We start from the raw sequence: 19,016 nt of genomic DNA on the forward strand, positions 1-19,016 counted from the left end.
AAAAATTTATTAATGGCCTTCCTAACCTATTTGCTCATAAGATTAGGGATGTCTTAAGTCAACCTACTGGAATAATTGAATATGATAAACTTACTTATGGTGACATAGTCAGTACTATTCAAAAAGAAGGACTACGAATGTGTATTGATATGAAAATTAATAAACAAGCACAGAAAGATAAGAATAAAGCTAAATATGAATTAGGAAATTTCTGTCAACAATATGGTTTACCCCCTATAGCCCCTTCTAGAAGTAAAAAGAAATCAAGTGTTGAAAACCAAAAATTCAAAAATAATCCAGAAATAAACCTCAATTCTCCAAAGATAAATATTATGAAAAATCAAGAAGTCACCAATCAAAAAACAAAAAGAAAATTACTACGAATGACAAAAGTCAAGTTACATGTTATAATTGCGGAAAAAAGGGACATTATAAAATAGAATGCAAAGTCAAAGAAAAAATCAATCAACTAAATATCTCAGAAACCGAAAAGAACCATATTTTAGAAATTTTTAGATTAGCAAATACAACTGATTTAGAAGACAGTTTAGAAGAATCATCCGAATCATCTGAATATCACTCTCTAAATGACAGTTCTAATGATGATCCAATACAAATAGGATGCACTAATAATTGCTGTAATAAAAGTATAAGTACACTCAACAGAGAAATACCTGAAGAAGAATTACTAATTGATCTAATTAGTAAAATAGATGATTTTGAGTTAAAAAGACAATATATTGACAAACTCAAAAGGGTAATGATTCAGCAAAATAAAACACAACCACAATACACTAAACCAATAATAAATCTCAATGCAACCATAGAAAGATTTAATAAAATCCACAAAGAAATCACTGTCACAGATCTGGCACAAGAAATAAATCTCATTAAAACAGAAATAACCAAATTAAAAGTAATAACCCAAAAATTAGAATTAGAATTCCAACCAAGAAAATTAAAAACTTCTAAAAGCAACTCATCTGCTCCTGATGACCAAACTTTATCCGAATCGTCCAGTTCTAGTAATTCTAGATCCAACCATAGTAAAAATACAGAATATTTTATGGAAGGATTAGAAAACGAAAATGAAAATATCAGATTAAAAATAATAAATAACATAAATATCCAGAAATGGCATGCAAAAGTCAAGCTTATAATAAATGATTTTGTTATAGAAATAACAGCTCTAATTGACACTGGAGCAGATCTCAATTGTATTCAAGAAAATTTAATACCTGTCAAATATTATCAGTCAACAACAGAAATGCTAAGCTCAGCAAATGGTAGTAACATGAAAATAGCATATAAGCTGCCCAAAGTAATTGTTCAACAAAACAAAACAGATTTTATCACTTCTTTTGTTTTAGTAAAGGATTTATCTGATAAAGTAATATTAGGAGTACCTTTTATTTATCTACTTTATCCATTTACCGTGTCTAGTAACAAGATTACTACTACTTTGAATACACAAAAAATACAGTTTGAATTCCTTACTAAGCCAAGACAAAATGAATTACAACAACTCAAGACTTATTCAATTTATCCCACTAATGATTTCTTGGATTGTTCTACAGATGATGACTCAAAAAGGAATAGCCTTCGGAGCATTCACACTACCAGTCATTCCTGAGGGAGCTAGTATTAAATTTAGGAAACTCAGTTATTTAGAAAATATTGACGAAACCCAACAATGTCTCCTAGATGCTCTCTGGAACTTGTGTGGGGATTATCGTTATAATCTTAGTTATATAAATACATTAAATAGTTTAAATTATTACTTTTGTGAGCAAAATAAAATTCGAGATAATAATGATAAATCTTTTGTCTCAGTAGTCAATGAATTACAACATTCAACTACTAAACTTTCAAAAATCTCACGACAAAATATTCAATTTAAAGCAAAAAATTATATTTTACAAAATGAAATCAAAACTATTCAGCAACAATTTTCTCAACATTTGCATAGAGGGAGCAGTGAGTTGTAGAAAGAAACATCAGTAAACATTTGCATAAAGGGAGTAGTGAGATTGTAGAAAGCAATGAGCTTAGAGGGAGCAGTGAGATTGTAGAAAGAAACATCAGTAACATAATATTCCAGCTACCAGAGGCACTTAGCCATTTGCCTGTTCTTATGCAAAATATTTCAACCAACCACCTGTCTCCCAAAAACCGATTATATTTTCCAAACAATTTCCCTATTGATCTAATTAGCCATATTCAACATCTGGGTAGACAAAGTGGTTATCATTTTCAAGAATTTCTATTTCAAACTCTTACTAAATTATCTACAAAAATAATTCCTGGCTTACAAATCACTTGGGAAACTCTTTATAGAGAAAACCAAGATCGAGTCAATTGTCCCAGAACCAACCCTCTTTGTAAAAATATACCTTTAGAAAGAATTGATTGCCCTTGTCAACTAACTTTTAGCATTCCTAAAGCCTGCATTGATATGCAGTACTTTAAAAATATTTATACTACTTACAAAAATAAAAATATTGAAATTACTCCCATGACTCTTTTAGATCATGGATTTCTTAGACAAATCATTTTTACTGATCCGGAGCAAACAGACCAAGTCACTAGAAAACTGGCAGTCTGTGTTAATAACCTTTTCGCCAAATATGGAGATTTGCGTTGCCAATTTCTGATCAAAAGTAAAACGCCGAAATGGACACATACTGGGAGCATAATACCAGCCCAGCACATTATGTATCTCTCAGCCAACTGGCCATTCAGCAGAATTCATCTCCCGATTCAACTTATTGAAGATGAGGTCCCATGGCCTTGTTCACAATCAACCAGAAGTCAAATCCGACATCATAGAGCTTGGTCAATTGCTTGCAAACTGGGAGATATTGATCATTACTCTGAAGATAATTACAAATTAATTTGTGAAGATTCAATTCAGAAGATCAGATCTATTGAACCTATTGAAGAAGTTCCATTTATTTTCCATACTCATTTTGGAGAATTAGTGGCCAAATACCAGAATCAACAAACCAGCAACAACTCGTCAACAACATCAGATTTTTCTGCCAGTGAAGATAATGGTCAAGATTATTGGGATAATTTGACATTGGAAGAAATGCACAACTTAGATAATTTGATGGAATTCTGAAAAGAATTTTGATTTCACCATAAGCAAAAGTCATCAAGAACCGACAGCATCTCTTAACAGTTACTCATGAAGGACAAAAGCATCACCAACTTACCCACGCAATGAGGAAACATTTTCCCATTCAGTCAGCTTTACCAAAAGAAAAGGCATCATTGGTCATTCAAAGAGGACCAAGGGCATCTCCCAACAGTAATCCAGTCACTTTCCCACCGAAAGAAGTCACATGGTCACAGTAAAAGCAAGTCACATGGCCACAGTAAATCCAGTCATTATTTGTAAACAGTTTCTAGTTCCTTATTCTATAAAAGGAACCACAGACTCCAGTAAAAAAAAGGCTCAATTTTCAGTTTTCTAGTTTCATTACTCTCTTCTTCCCTCTCTCTCTAAGTTTCAGGATACGAAGACCCTGATCTTCATCCTCTTTTAGTAAGTTTATATATATATATATAGAGAGGCACATGCTCAAAAAGAATCCTAGAAAATCTAAGGAAGATATGATTAGATCCTAGGAATATAATAAGAGATTATGAAGTACATATAAACATATATATACATGTACTTAAAGTACTACGAAATCTAATAGATTTCAAGTATTAAGATTTTCTTATTAAAATAATCAATTATGCACATGTTCTTATTATATAAATATGTTGCATTATAAAATTAGATTATGCACTTTAGGAAATCTTAGGGCAATATATTATTAAGTACATATATATATATATATATATATATATATATGAGTATATTATCCCATGGGAAATAATAATTTAGAAAATCCTAGTATTTGATGGAAGATTGACCCTATTACCCAATGGATAACAAATTCCCTAGCGGTTATTGACCAATGGATAAAAGAATAAGGCAATATTTTAATAAGACTTTGAAAGACTGCATGTCCTTTTATGCATGTGGTTATATATATATCTATATATAATTATATCTATGTACTTTAATAAATCTAGCAAAAGATCTTGGAGGAAAGATCTATTGTCCAATGGATAAAAGTTTTCCTAACTTTTATTGTCCAATGGGTAAAGGTTAAAAGTCCAAAGGGTTCCACTAGGGTTTGAAAGGTTCAAGGAGGTTCAAAAGGCTCATCTAGGATTAGGAGAAAGTAACTAGATGAATTGGTAGTTAGGTTCCTCTAACTTATTGGTTAGAATCTAACTATACTTGCCAAGTAGAATCTCTAGCCAAGAAATATAATTTTAAAAGACTAAAATTCTAATTATGACAAATTTTTAGAAATACAAAAGGAATTTTTGGAAGCAAATCCAACTATTAAAATAAAATTCAAAATTTTTAACGAAATTTTTACTTACTAAAAATCAGGATTGTTACAATTTGCCTTATTTACCTCTTAGTATAGGCCTTGTTAAAATATATTTGATAATGTCAGTTTGTGCAATCACATGCACCGTCAACGACAACATATAATACCTTAGTTTGATTGTAGAAAAATACAATGTAAGGCATAACTTCTCAATTGGTTTATACTTTACTTCACACTCATTCAATCTTCTGCTAAGATAATATATGGCCTACTCATGACCGTTTTCATTATCCTGAGCCAAAAGACTACCAATCGACTCATGATTGGCTGAAATGTACAATTTTAATGGTTTACCATATATTAGTGGCATAAGAATAGGACGCTTAATTAATGATTATTTTAGAAATTCAAAGCCTTCTGGTGTTTTTCATCCTATCTAAAATCTTTCTGAGATTTCATCTTTAATAGTGGAGAAAAGGCAAGAGTTTTTCCAGACAAATTGGAAATAAATCTTCTAAGGAAATTAACTTGTCCCAAGAACTGTTGGAGTTCTTGCTTATTTGTTGGTGGTTGTGCTTCCATAATTGATTTGGCTTTATCTTTATCAATTTCAATTCCTTTCTTATGTACTAGGAATCCAAGGAAGTTTCCAGCAGTGACTCCAAAAGCACATTTTGTGGCATTCATTGTTAACTGATAATGTCTCATTCTTTGCAAGACCTATTTTAAGTGATCAATATGATCATCAAACATATGTGATTTAACTACCACATCATCAATATAGACTTCCATGAATCTTATAATCAAATCATGGAAGATTACATTAATAGTCCTTTGATAAGTTGCACCTGCATTTTTCAATCCAAATGCCATCACAACCCACTCGAATAATCCAATATAGCCTGGACATTGAAATGCAATCTTGTGTGTATCTTCTTCAGCAATGAATATTTGGTTATAACCAGAATATCCATCCATGAAGGAAAGAAATTGATGGCCTGCAGTTGCATCAACCAAATGATCTACAACAGGCATATGATACTCATCTTTAGGTGATGTTGTATTCAGATTTCTAAAATCGATACAAATTCTAACTTTACCATTCTTTTTTATCACAAGAACAACGTTGGAAATCCATTCCACATATCTAACTGGCCTTATGAATTTGGCTTTAAATAATCGTTCCATTTCTTTCTTAACCTTTCTTTGCACTTCAGGTGTCATTTGTCTTGGGGTTTGTTGATATGGAACAAAGTCCTCTTTAATAGGAATCCTATGTTCAACCAATGATCCATCCAAACCAGGCATGTCAGGATAATCCCAAGCAAATCAATCTTTAAATTCAGATAACAAATACTTCAAACAATCCTTCATTTCATCAGGTAAAGAAGCACATACATGAAGAATTTTAGGATCTTCTTCAATTCCTACATTAAAATCCTCTAAAGGATCTTTAACTTCTGCCTTAAGATCATCAAGCTTCGTAGGAGTAGCTTTAAGATCTTTCATGGCTAATTCCTAAAGAGTTAAAGGACTATTGTAGACACCTCCCTGAGTGGGGCATCGCCATACAGATTGGTCAACACTGTTTGGTTGTTTGCTTTCCACTTCATAAATCAGGATCGTGGATATTCCCATGGCTAGGAACATCACCACACGATAGCGGTTATCATCAAAAATAGAGTCGCCACCTAGTTTATAAAAACTAGGAAAAACAAATAGAGATTCCGGGTACGGAAGCCAAAAGTACAATAAGGGGAAGGTGTTAGGCACCCCTCTTTGCCCAATCGTGAGACTGGCCCATAATTGTTCGACATATGATTAACAAATACTTTATTTAATTCTAACACGTAGTCTATTTTTAGCCTTTAAACAATTAAAGGTGAGCCGAGACAGTAATTGAAAGCATGCATCAGAAAGCAGAATAAAACAAACATGTCCCAGGGAGATGGATCTCATGGCTGGTGAATGGATGTCACGGCCGAGAGATCCTCCTGGTTTGATGTACTGGCCGATGGATCGAAGACCCAGCCGATGTTCTTCCTCACACAAGACTATACAATTAACAGATAATCAGAATGCTATAATTAAACATAAAAACAAAAATTAAAATGAACCAAAGGCCCCTGGGCCTCACCACTTTGACCCCTCAGTGGGTTGATTGCTTCGGATTAAGTGTGATTGACTGATTTGCTTTTTGAAAACCCTAGGGTTAGGGTTTGAACTCCGGGGTTTGATTGTCGAATTAGCGGCTACCTTCGGGAGGTTAGGGTTTTTGTAGAGGGGATTTGAGAGTGTATTTCTGCAGAATATCATGGCTAGAAAGGGTGTACAATGATATGAATTTCATGTCTTTATTTCGGAACCCTAAGGGCCCTTTATATAGACAATTGGTGACTCACTCCAGCCAATCATATGGCATGAATCAAAATGGAATTCTAGGGCTAGAAGATCTCTAGTCGAATTTGTTGCGTAGCTTGAACGCATCGGAGAAAGGCTGCTAGGGTTTTAAGGATCAGATCAAATGTATGACAGAATATTCTAGAATCTGGAAAATAGACGATCTGGCGGCCGAAGGAACGATTGAGCGACCGAAGGATGGACCTGGCGGCTGAAGGATCAATCTCTCAGGGAGATTTTCAGGCAATGGGCTTCACGGGTGAAGAATGGATGTTTAGGCCGTTAGATCGATGTTACGGCCGATAGAAATATTCTCCTAGGATACTATATTTATGTCTGAAAGGCTATTTGGCTCTGGATTGGGTCCTCTAAGTGGCTCAAAATTCTTACCATAAGTCCATGGGTTTACGAGAAGTCAATCAGCAATCACTGTATCCATATCATCATCGGGATGGTCTCCAAGGTGGGACTTGAAATAATCGTTAGGCCAAATTGGGGTGTCTATAGATGCCCCTCTTTGATTGAACTTAGACGGATCACGATACATGTTTAATTAAAAGTCAAAGCTGTAAAAGCAACTCAATTTGATCCAACCACTATTCCAATGGGTTTTTGAAAAAAGGTTTTTGTTATGGTTGGGCCAGGAGGCTGCCTACGTATTCCATAAGAGAAATTCAGACCAATCATAGTTCAATGGCAATAAAGAAAAATAAAAAGTTTAGAGGGTTAGAAACAGAAGATGTACCTTCGGGCTTTAAAAGCTATAGTGCAACATACCTTGGCAATACTAGGGTTTTGGCGGAGAATAGTTGAAGGATCTCGGAGCTGCTAAGGAGTTTTTGCAGAGAGCATTTTCAGAATTTTGGGGTAGAACAATACACAGCGAGTGAGTTATTTGCTTTTCTTGATCATCCTTACTTTGGCTGAGGGGAGCTCGGTAGAGTAGCCTATCCTTGTGAATTAGCTTGATGGAATTGATGTAATTGGGGTGGAATCCAAGCCATCTATTGGGGATGATTTGGACGTTGATTTTGAGATATTGGGAGGGCGTAAGGCCAGTAACTCGAGCATGGAGCGTTGAGGTGAGGGAACCGAGGCACGAAGCCGGTTGTAATCTTGAGGCGAGAGCATAAAGTGGGATGGAGCTTTGAGCTTGATAGAACCGAAGCGCGGAGCTGGTATTTGATCATAAGGCGAGAGCCTGTAGAGTTTGAAGTTTAGAGCTTGACGTGGTTGAACCGAGGCGTAGAGCCGCTTGCATTCTGATGGTCTGTGCACGGAGCTTTCTAATCATAAATTTTGGTGTAGAGCCAAAGGAGTTGGATCTTAGAGCTTGAAGTGATTTGAGTCGAGGCGTAGAGCTTGTTGTGTTCATAAGGCGAAAGCCTGAGGAACTGGAGCTTAGAGCTTGAAGTGATTGAACCGAGGCGTATAGTCGGTTGCGTTTTGAAGGTTTGTGCACGGAGCTTTCCCAGCATAAATTTTGGCGTAGAGCCAAAGGATCGAGGCACTGGACCGATCAATAAAACCGAGGTGTAGAGCCAGTTGATTGCAGAATTGACTTGTTTCATGAGTGAGAGAGATGCAAAACATAGTATGCATATGATAATTATGATTAGACGTGTATAGATATGGTGATGATGATGGTTAGATGTAAGCAGATATGATGATGCAGACTCGATATGATTGATGCAATATGTGCATGGACTTGTGCTTGTGTGTTTGCTTTTAAACGTAGAGCTTCTTTCAAGTTCTAGACTTGAGCATTCAGAGTGTAGAGCTCGACCATTCGGAGGGTAGAATTCGAGCATTCAAAGTACAGGTTTTGAGCATCCAGTACGCAGTGGTTGGGCATTCAAGCATAGAGCTTGAGCATTCAAGTGTAGAACTTGAGCATCCAGTACACAGTGGTTGGGCATTCGAAGAGCTTTGAGCATTCAAAATGTTAGATTTTGAGCATTCAAGCGTAGAGCCTGAGAACAGATGATATCTTGTTTATTAGGGCGGCGTAGAGCCAGTTGAGATAGTGGGCTTAGAGCCGTTGAGTAGTGTTATAGCGAGCGTAGAGCTGCTGAGATAATGGGCACGGGCGTAGAACTGCTGAGATAGTGGGCTTGGAGCCATTGAGTAGCGTTACGGCATAGAGCCCAGATGAGATGGTGGATGTAAAGCTGCTGAGATAGTTGGCGCAGAGCCACTGAGCAGTGGGCTTAGAGCCGTTACGACGTAGAGCCAGTTGAGATGGTGACTAAAGGCATCGAGCCATTGTATGAATGGGCTTGGAGCCGCTGTGTTTGTGGGCATAGAGCCACTGAGATAGTGGGCGTAGAGCCGTTGAGTAGCGTTACGGCGTAGAGCCAGTTGAGATAGTGACTTAGGGCGTCGAGCTGTTGTATGAATGGGCTTGGAGCCGCTGTGTTTGTGGGCGTAGACCCGCTAAGATAGTGGGCGTAGAGCCGCTGAGTAGTGGGCGTAGAGCTGCTGAGCTCTGGGCTTAGAGTAGCTGAGTTTGTGATAGTAGACGAGAGCCGTTGGGTGATTGAGATGGTTGAGTAAAGGCATAGAGCCTGCTGAGAAGGAGCTATCTGATATAGAGCTGCAGAGTTAATATGCAAGAGAGCACGGAGCCGCAAGATGAATGCAGGGTTGCTGAGTGACTTAATGGTAGTGATCAGGGAGCTTGAATCAAAGAGCATGGTGCTGCTAATGGTAAGCGCGAAGCTGCGAGGATAATGTGGACTAGTTCATAGGGCTGTGGGTATGGAGCTGTTGAGTGATAGAGCTGTTACTTAGCTGAGGTAGTGGATATGGAGCTATGGAGCTATAGAGTTGTCAAGATGGCAGGCATGGAGCTTGAAGTAGCGAGCCTTAATGAGCGTGGAGCTATGGTGTTTGTTGAGCTTGAAATGATTTTGGCGCTGATGCTTGAGATTTCATATGCTCGGGGATGCCCCCGAGGTTGATCTGCTCACATTATATTTGCTTGAGATTGGCCTTAAGGCTATTTCTATCATTCCTTGTTTTTTCCATTGGTTGAGGACCCAGAATCTTCATTGGTTGCTTGATTTTGTATACCGTGGAAAATTTACTGAGCTTGTGGGAAATGGATTAAGGAGCCCGCAGATTGATTTCACGGCCGAAGAAACAATGTCTCAACCGAATAATCAATATCTCAGTCGTGAGAACGCCAAACGTCAGGAAATCGATTTAAGTTCAGTTTAATCGATTTCATGGCTCATTTTTTCTTTTCTCCTCTTCCTCTTTTCTTTTCGTCCGAGATTTCTCCGTCTCCCCGTTCCTCTGACCACCGTCGTCCGGCCGCTGTCGTTCCTCCGACCACCACTGTTCACCATTGTTCTCGGTTGTCAGTTGTTTTGCTTCTGATGGCTACGCCATCTTCCTTGCCTTCGTCCTCTTCTACCGACGTTCCGTCATCTGCTGTGTTCCTCGCTATGAGCGATTGGTCGTTGATGACCTCATTGGTTGAAAGGTGGTTGGATACCACCAATACGTTCCACTTCCCTTTTGCTGGTGAGACCCCTCTTCGGATTGACCCTCAGCTTTGGAGCGAGAGGGAGCTTTAGGGTGGTTTTTGGGCAAGATGCCTCCCCTTCATTCACGAGGCCATCTCGATGTCTCTTGCTTGAGCAAGACCTTCATGAAAGCCAATATTTTGACTCAGGTGAGTGTCGAGCAGTTGACGCGGGCTTTCCTTCTCTATCTCCTTAGACAGACTTTGTTTGCCAACAAGGATAGTTCAGTACATACACAGCTCTTGGCCTCTTTGCAGCATTTGGAGGTCGTTAGGGAGTTTGATTGGGGATCGTCTGCTTTAGCCACCCTATATGGCAATCTTGGAGCCTATTCTCGGGACAAGAGTCCCATCCTCGGTGGTGACTACCGGGTACTTAAGGTATATATCCTTCTCTTTTACCTCCTTTCCTGTTTCAGCTTTTCCTAGTTTTGAACTCGTTTTGCTAATTCATCTTTCAGCTCTGGGCTTTTGAGCACCTTCTCCAGTTTCCTAGTGATACTAGACATGAGGATGCAAACTGTGTTCCTTGCTATGAGCGATGGTTGGTGGGGCAACGGAAGCCGCGGTCACCTGTTCTGAACCTTCTTGAATGGAGACTGGTTTTGGACCGGTTGACAGTCGATCAGGTACTTATCTTCTCCCTTTGTATTTCTTGTTTTTAGATTTCCATATCCTTGTATCGTGGCTGATTTGATTTCATTTTGTAGGTACATTTTGACCCTTGGGGTGGTGTACCAGAGGATGCCCCTCTTGCGCGTTCCAGGATTTTGGATCGTACTCGTAGCTTGTTCGAGGGCCCATATTGCTGAGCCTGGTACTTAGGTGATCAGGTGGCCAGTCAGTGGCGCCCGCGTGCTGAGGGACTTCAGTTTGTTCCTCCTCCTCCTCCAGCGTCGATGAGGTTTACTTCTTCGATGTCTAAGGAAGATTTGAAGAATGCTCAGATCAGAGATAGGGCAAGCTTGCTCTTCTAGGCGGGTGACTATACGGAGTACTGTCGCCTTTCTTGGCTCCACCTACTGTTGCTTCTATTGCTACTGTTTGGCCTCAGGCCCCTTCCTTCGTCTCCTTCCATTCTGATGATGGAGAGGAGGAGCGCTTGGCGCTTACTCCTTGTTTGACCCAGCTTTACAAGCTACCAGCCGAGGCTTCACAAGTATCTTTAGCTTTCCATTCTAGCTTTTGCTGCTTCGCTTTGTATCCAATGCTTAGATGCTTGCAATGTTTGGTTATCCCACAGGTACCTGTTGAGATAGTGCAGGAGTGGCTTCATGCTTATCAGAGTGCAAAGGCTTTGGTTCGGAGACAGCGTCGCCGGATCCTCGAGGTATGATTTTTCCATGCATCTCCTTTTGCTTTGTATCCTTTCTTGGATTTGAATGCTTGTATCCTCTTTTGGTTACAGCTAGTGGCCGAGCAAGTACCAACTGCTTGTGGGGAGGATGCAAGAACTAGTGAGCAGTCCTTGTCCCAGAGATCGTCTCAGAGATGCCGTCACGACTAGCCTTAGGATTTTCTTTTTCCTGTTCATAGTTAGCGAAAGACAAGCAGAAATTGTATTTATATAGTGAAAGCAACCACAGCGATGATTTTTGTAAGCAAGTTTTTGTCTATGAAATGAGGAATGCTTTTTATACCCCTAGATGCCTTTGAATTTACACGTGATAGTCAAAACATGGCTTTTGAAATTATTTTGAACAAGCATTTACGGATAGACAGTAATGAAATGCTAGCCGAGGAATCGGTTACTTGGCTGAGGAATTGATATTACAGCCAGTGTATTAATTCTTCAGCCTTTATTTCTATTTTCCAAAAGAAGGTAGATTTTGTTTTGGCCAAGTGGCATCCTACTTTTCCTTCCTTCTTATGCTTGACCTTGATTTGATCCCTTTTGCTTTTGCCATGTTCCATAGCCTGTTTGCCAAACTCAAGAGTTTTCGAGGTATCCTGCTCATTGTATTAACGACCTTCAGGTCGGAGGAGACGAACAATAATTCTTGTGTCTTTTGCTATTGTCGATTCTTAGAGAAAGAGATACTCATCTGTTGTGAGCTCAATACGCAGGGTTAGCTAAGCCTATCATTGAGTACAAACTTTTTGATGTTTTTCCTTATCTCCAAACGTTTGGGCCGTATCTCGAAGCAAGATTGCTTACGTATCCCAATCAGGGAATCAGGCCATAAACGTAGTTCCAAAATTACCACCTTTAAGGTTGGGTTTCCACTCTTGGTTTTTCTTCTCACATGCTCTTGATTTTGCCTAGGTTACCTAATGGAGGTTGAATTCCTAGCGAGCTTTTCTTTGAATGCCATAACTTTTGCCTAGGCTGCTTTTTTTTTTTTTTTTGCATTTTCTTGTCCTAGCAGGCTTTGCTCTTACTTTTTTTAGGTGCTCATGTTACCCAACAAGCATTTCTCTCAAGAGGATTTTCTATGTCTTGGAGAGGAGTTTGATGGAGACAATTTTCTGAATCTCCTTTGTGTTTGTACTTTCATGATGGGTAAGCTAACTCTAAGTGTTCTCATGGAGATAGCGTATTCTTTCTAGGTTTTGACAAAAACCTAGTTTCTTAAGCAACTAGAGTTCATCCTTTCTTTCCCTTTTGTCGGCGACACAAAGAACTTGATTCCTTGAAATTTCCCTTGTTTGGAAAAGAGACTATAGCGTATGGTAATTGCAATTTAGGAATTAAATCATTGAATAAGCATAGTCTAAAAGATGAAACAAGAATTCACCTAGCAGAAATAAAATGCCCAAACAGGGGCCTAAAATATGTCCTAGTTTGATTTAGAAAACAGAAACAATGTTTAATGTTTTTTGCCATGTTGTGACTTCTCAGCTACTGCGGGCATTTCAGGGCCATCTTCCTTTTCTTTACCCTTCACAGCTTTATACTCTTTTCCACCCTCTTCTTTGCCAAACAGGACCTTTGAATTGGATCCATCCTCAAAGCTTGTATGGCGGTTACCTCTTTGAGACATGAGTAGTCCCCAAATGGAAATGTCAACTTGAGTTTTCATCATTCCTTCCTCCCTCTTGTTGATCGTGTAGCCATATGAGAGATCAGCCATTTGGTTGAATAGTGATGCTAAGGAGATTTCATCGAGTGGATCATCGTATTCTCCTTCCATTTTGTCAAAGTCACTTTCCCCTGTTTGATACGGGTCCGTGTATGTGAAATCTAGATCATCTCTTTCTTCTATCCATTGGCTGTAATCACACTCTTCATAAGGTTTGATCCAAGGTTGCATTTAGGACTCTTCCATTTTTCGATGAGGTTGATTGTTTCCCAGACAACTATAGGTGTTGGGATTTTTGGACAATTGATGGGTACCACTATTTGGGCAAGCTCGAAGCGGGCATGCCTTCTCATCATAATGACCCTCTCCTTTTCCTTCTTCCTGTTTTCAAACCAGGTGCGCAGCCATTCATCATCTTCTACAAACGGAATGTCGAGATCCTCCATATTGTGTTTTGCCCAGGAATGCTCTTTCCATTTTCTTAGCTCTTTTACTTTTGTTTGTTCTTCTTCGTCACTCTTGTCAGACATGTCGGGATCAATCACTTCCGATTGATCGGACTCAATGTTTTCTTCTTCCTCCATCATGAAACATCCATCCTCCTCCGGGAAGGTTAAGGTTGGCTTGGCTTGCGTGCTTTGGGCGTTGTATTGGCTAGGATTGGATATGAAATTGTGAGGCAGGGTTATAAGATTGATATTTTGGGGAGTTTCGGTATTGTGGGGTGTTTAGGTTTGTGCATCAGATTGTGGGGGTTTTATGGTGTGGGCACACGCCCAGGAAAATTTTATTTTTGGGTATAAAATCGGGTGCGCCCCTTTTTGGAAAAGCACGGCGAAACGCTTTAATTCAGAGTCGTCACTCGGGTTTTAGTGGTGAAACACCCAAGGAATCAAACTTGAAACATTTGCTACATTTTGATTTTGAAAAGGCGTGTAGGCTGGACCGTCGTCACCTTCGATATCTGAGATTCGGAAGCCAGGTTATGAGAGGAGGAAGGGTTTTATGGCACCCTTCTCGCCCAATCTAGAGATCGGTCTCTACTCGGGCATTTTGTAAAACATTTATATTTTTCTCTCATTAATCATTTTTCAGCCAATTAAGGTGGAGGAACAGTTAAAGGGGATTAGAACTATAACAAGTTGCATTTATGTGGCAAAATGGCATGTATGATTCATTTTATTGAAACAAGGAAAATAAATTGAGAACAAGCACCTGTGAGCGCCTTAAACAGACTGAAACACATTGGTTCGGAATGTTGTATGCAGGAAGAAATCTGCATGCACTAACTGATCCACTACATGCAGAAATGACCTGCGTACACCGCAACAGAATTGGCGTGCGCCAGTATGCCTAAACTCAAAACTCTTGTTTTCAACCCTCTAGACTCTGGAAAGAACCAGTGCACACCCAAGATAAACCACACAGTTTATAAGGCAGATATTAAGCAGTTACGGACAGCAGAAATAGACTTAGAAACATACAATAAATAGAACACCTTGTAAATAGTGTGGGGAGAGTAAACAGAGGCTAAGGCCTAGCTGCCATACAAGGGCCAGCCACTGGGCTAGATCTAACTATCATACGCTAGTTACACCATTTTGTCCAGTGTTTGGCTTTGCACTTTCTTTGCTCTGGAACATGACCAGAAGAATCCCAGAGGCACTCCATAGCAGCAGAAACAAATATTAAGAAAGTACGACTAGCAACTTTAACTATGGAAAGCAGCAAACTGGTTATTAGGCATGTTCTTAGTGATGAATGGAAAAGAAATAAAGCATAAAATAAAGATCCAGAACCCAGTTCACAACTGGAGTACGCCAGTTCCGAAGAGCTCCGAACTGGAGTGCGCCAGTTTTAGACAGATCAAGTTAAAAAAACTATATGTACTGCCATGGACCGGCGTACGCGTGCTTATGACCCGCACACACCAATTCTAGTTAGAAACGGTTTTTGAAACCTTGCCAGCTTTAGAGTCAGGACTGGTATTGATTGTCAGTCTTGACCCTGCCAGCCCCCCTCAGGGATCAGAACAGAGAAATATACCCATGTGATATACCTTTTGTTTTTGAGTTTGTTGGAGAGAATTTGAGCATGAACTTGGCTTTGAAAGGGGAATGTGGGTGGATTGATGTATGCTGTAGTGTATGGGAGAGCTTCTTGTTGTTTCTTTCTCAAGGAGAGGAAAGGAAGAACAAAGAACTAATGGAGAGAGAGAGATGACTTGAATGCTTCAAGTTTTTGGTAACTCCTTGTGAGCCCTTTACAATGATGAAGAGAGGGGGTATATATAGGAGTGGAGAGGGGTGTAATCAGCTGGGTTGAGGGCTGGTTGGGTTAGAGAAGGAGAGTCTCTCAAGCATTTAATGAAGATGAGAGGTGATAGGAGGTACGTGGGGGAAAGATGGAACGTCCCTTGCACGTATCCACCCACCAGACGAATGCACAGGATTCTGGAGGGCCCAAAAAGTCTTGTGCACGTGGTTAAATAGTGTCATTTGACTGGTTTTGACTAGCGTACGCCAGTAGATAACTGGTGTACGCCAGTCCAAGCCCGATCAACGGTCAAAGTTGACCGATGACTGACACGTGGTAGCGAACCAGCGCACGCCAATGTAGCACCAGCGTATGCAAGTAGGGTTTTGTTTGAGACTTTTTGGTTCTGGTTTGAAGGATTTGAAATGGGGTTCAAAAGGGTTTAAATGAGGTTCGGAACACTCAAAGCTCAAACACGCCAGCAATCTCAGGATGTTCTTGACCTTAATCATCATTGAGGAATCAAAGACCGTAAGTAAACTAATTTAGACAGTCCAGAATAGGGTGTCTACAGTAGCCCCCCTTTGACGGCACTTGGAGCACTATTTGGCTTGGTACAAGTAACGTTAAAGGTTTTCTAGACACCCTTCCAGGCTATCCAGAACAAAACATAACCTGTGGGTTCCTGTTTTATTTTGATAAGTTCTACGGCTTTCTAACACATGAAAGGCTTGGGTAGTCTCAAGGGTGCTCCGTTGTCAAAGGGCACCAGTCCTTTTGCCGGCCCATCATAGGCGACAATTGGGTGATTTCTCTTTTGATATACCCCTAGGTACGAGTGACTGTGGAGTTTGCTTGAACCCCTAACACAGCCTGTTTCATGTCGGGATATTGGGTGAACTCAACGAGGTTTGCCCGCTTGATGCATATGATAAATGAATTAGATAAAGGATGTATTAGTCTTATGTTGAACTTTCTGGTTATGGCTCTCAAGTCCCCAGCAGAGTCGCCAAAAACTGTAGACACCTCCCTGAGCGGGGCATCGCCATACAGATTGGTCAACGTTGTTTGTTTGTTTGCTTTCCACTTCATAAACCAAGATCGTGGATATTCCCATGGCTAGGAATATCGCCACACGATAGCGGTTATCATCAAAAATAGAGTCGCCCAAACTAAGAAAAACAAATAGAGATTCTGGGTACGGGAGCCAAGAGTATAATAAGGGGAAGGTGTTAGGCATCCCTCTTTGCCCAGTCGTGAGACTGGCCCATAATTGTTCGACATATGATTAACAAATGCTTTATTTAATTCTAACACGTTGTCTGTTTTTAGCCTTTAAACAGTTAAAGGTGAGCCGAGACAGTAATTGAAAGTATGCATCAGAAAGCAGAATAAAACAAACATGTCCCAGAGAGATGGATCTCGCGGCCGGTTAATGGATGTCACGATCGAAAGATCCTCCTGGTTTGATGTACCGGCCGATGGATCGAAGACCCAGCCGATGTTCTTCCTCACACAAGACTATATGATTAACAGATAATTAGAATGCTATAATTAAACGTAACAACAGAAATTCAAACGCACCGAAGGCACCTGTTCGGCATTGGCTTGTCGAAGCAAGTCTTTGATATGATCCACTTCTTTCTTATTTGATCCAAGGAGCAAAAGGTCCATTGCTGTGTGTCCACTTGAACATTTGTCAGGACTGATGATCGAGAAAACTAAGCAGTGAGAATTTCAGTAGAAGGCAGCGGGTTCATTTCAGAAAATAACTTACGGAAGATTTAAGGGTAAGTCATTTTCATCCAATTGATGGAAAATGTTTTACGTGTAAAACGTTTTCCTCATTTTTTACACAACCAACCACCGAAAAATAGGTAAAACATTTTACGTCTAAACAAACGGAGCCTAATTGTCAATTCTATGAATGTGACCACTGTGTTTAATTTTTATTTAGAAAAAAATTCCGAAAAATGAGGAAAGTGCTAACCTGTTAAAAATATTGTTTACTTGCAGTCCAAACTCTAGCATAGATCAAAGGCTATAAAGTATAAACCATTATATATTCCGTAAATGTGTGTTAACATGGTGTTCTTTAATAATGATATTGCAAAAAAAAAAACCGTGACTTAATCCACTTATTTAAAAACTTTTAATCGATATTGGAGTTGGTGCTTTGGCCATTGAACGGTGATGACCTTGGAGCATCTCCACTAGTTGCTAGGCAAAATGCCTACCCAAAAGCCAAATACACTAGTATTTAGTTTGCCACAATATCCATCAACACCCCACCTGAAGATGGATTCCCCCAAACATGAAGAATTAGCTACCCCGAACTCGTGCAAAGCACATGAGTTGTACAGAGACACCACGTGAAGGTAAACAGTAGAAACTACTGAGCATAAAAATTGGTTGGTGGCACCACATAAGGGTGCACGGCCGGTTGTTTTGCCAAGCAAATTATTTGGACACAACTTCATTCTCGAACATGGGGCAAACCCTAGTGGAACCACCTTAACGGGTAAGGCGGTGAAGGCATTCCAAAAGGTTCTAGAAGCAAGATCTTACATGATAGGCAAGCATCCCGTGAACTAAGGGATGAATATTGAGTTCTCATATGGAGTAGGATTCTATATGAGCTAGGTTTCCTAGCATGAAAGCCCAAGAAGGGAAGAAACCTTGGAGAACAAGTTAGCCCTACTCTATAATTACAAGGCCACACATGTACGTGAAGGTATGCTGTAATTCACTATTATAGCATTGGTAGCTAGGGTTTTCGTATGTACGAAATACTAACTTAGACATCAGAGGACCTTTGCTAACGGGAGGCAAAGATGCGCTTGGTGGTTTCTTTTGCAGAGTTAGGGTTCGAGCAAAGGTGATGCAGCGCAACCTCCTTTTACAAAATTAGTTGCAAAAAGAGATTACGAACTTGTTTATGTTAACGATTCTCTATTTGAAACATAAACACAAATATGTATGAACTAGAGGTACTCCCTTTTCGAACACACGATAATGAGAAAACTCTCAATTTTTCTTTAATTCAATAACAACTAACTTTTAATGTCACCCTACAACTTATTTTATACTAGAAAACTAAGACCGAAAAGGAATCAACAAAACAGGAAACTGAATCCTGGTAAATCGCTAATTGACTCAATAATTACCAAAATCAAAATATTTGAGATATTCTCAAATCTAAATACTAGAAAATAAAAGAAAACTTGCCAAAACAAATGGCACTTAAAGTGGAATATTCAAAAATAATTTATTACCAAAATAATAAAATTAGATATATATTTCTTAAATAATAAGCTATTTTCATTCTACATCAAAAGGTACGTGCAATTTGGTCTTATCTCGTTAGGCGTTGTTCAACACTCATTCAAAGAACAATGTGATTGA

General features: G+C 39.4%; 1 long non-coding RNA gene across 1 annotated transcript; it reads left to right on the forward strand.

Moving 5' to 3' along the window:
- The first annotated feature begins 10,485 nt into the window (after nt 1-10,485).
- On the forward strand, nt 10,486-11,314 carry LOC131313140 (uncharacterized). The gene is made up of 3 exons (XR_009196084.1): nt 10,486-10,713; nt 10,794-10,961; nt 11,043-11,314. It is a non-coding gene; the product is annotated as an uncharacterized LOC131313140 (long non-coding RNA).
- Nucleotides 11,315-19,016: the final 7,702 nt, after the last annotated feature.

This window comes from Rhododendron vialii, chromosome 13a, assembly GCF_030253575.1.
Source record: "Rhododendron vialii isolate Sample 1 chromosome 13a, ASM3025357v1".
NCBI lineage: Eukaryota > Viridiplantae > Streptophyta > Magnoliopsida > Ericales > Ericaceae > Rhododendron > Rhododendron vialii.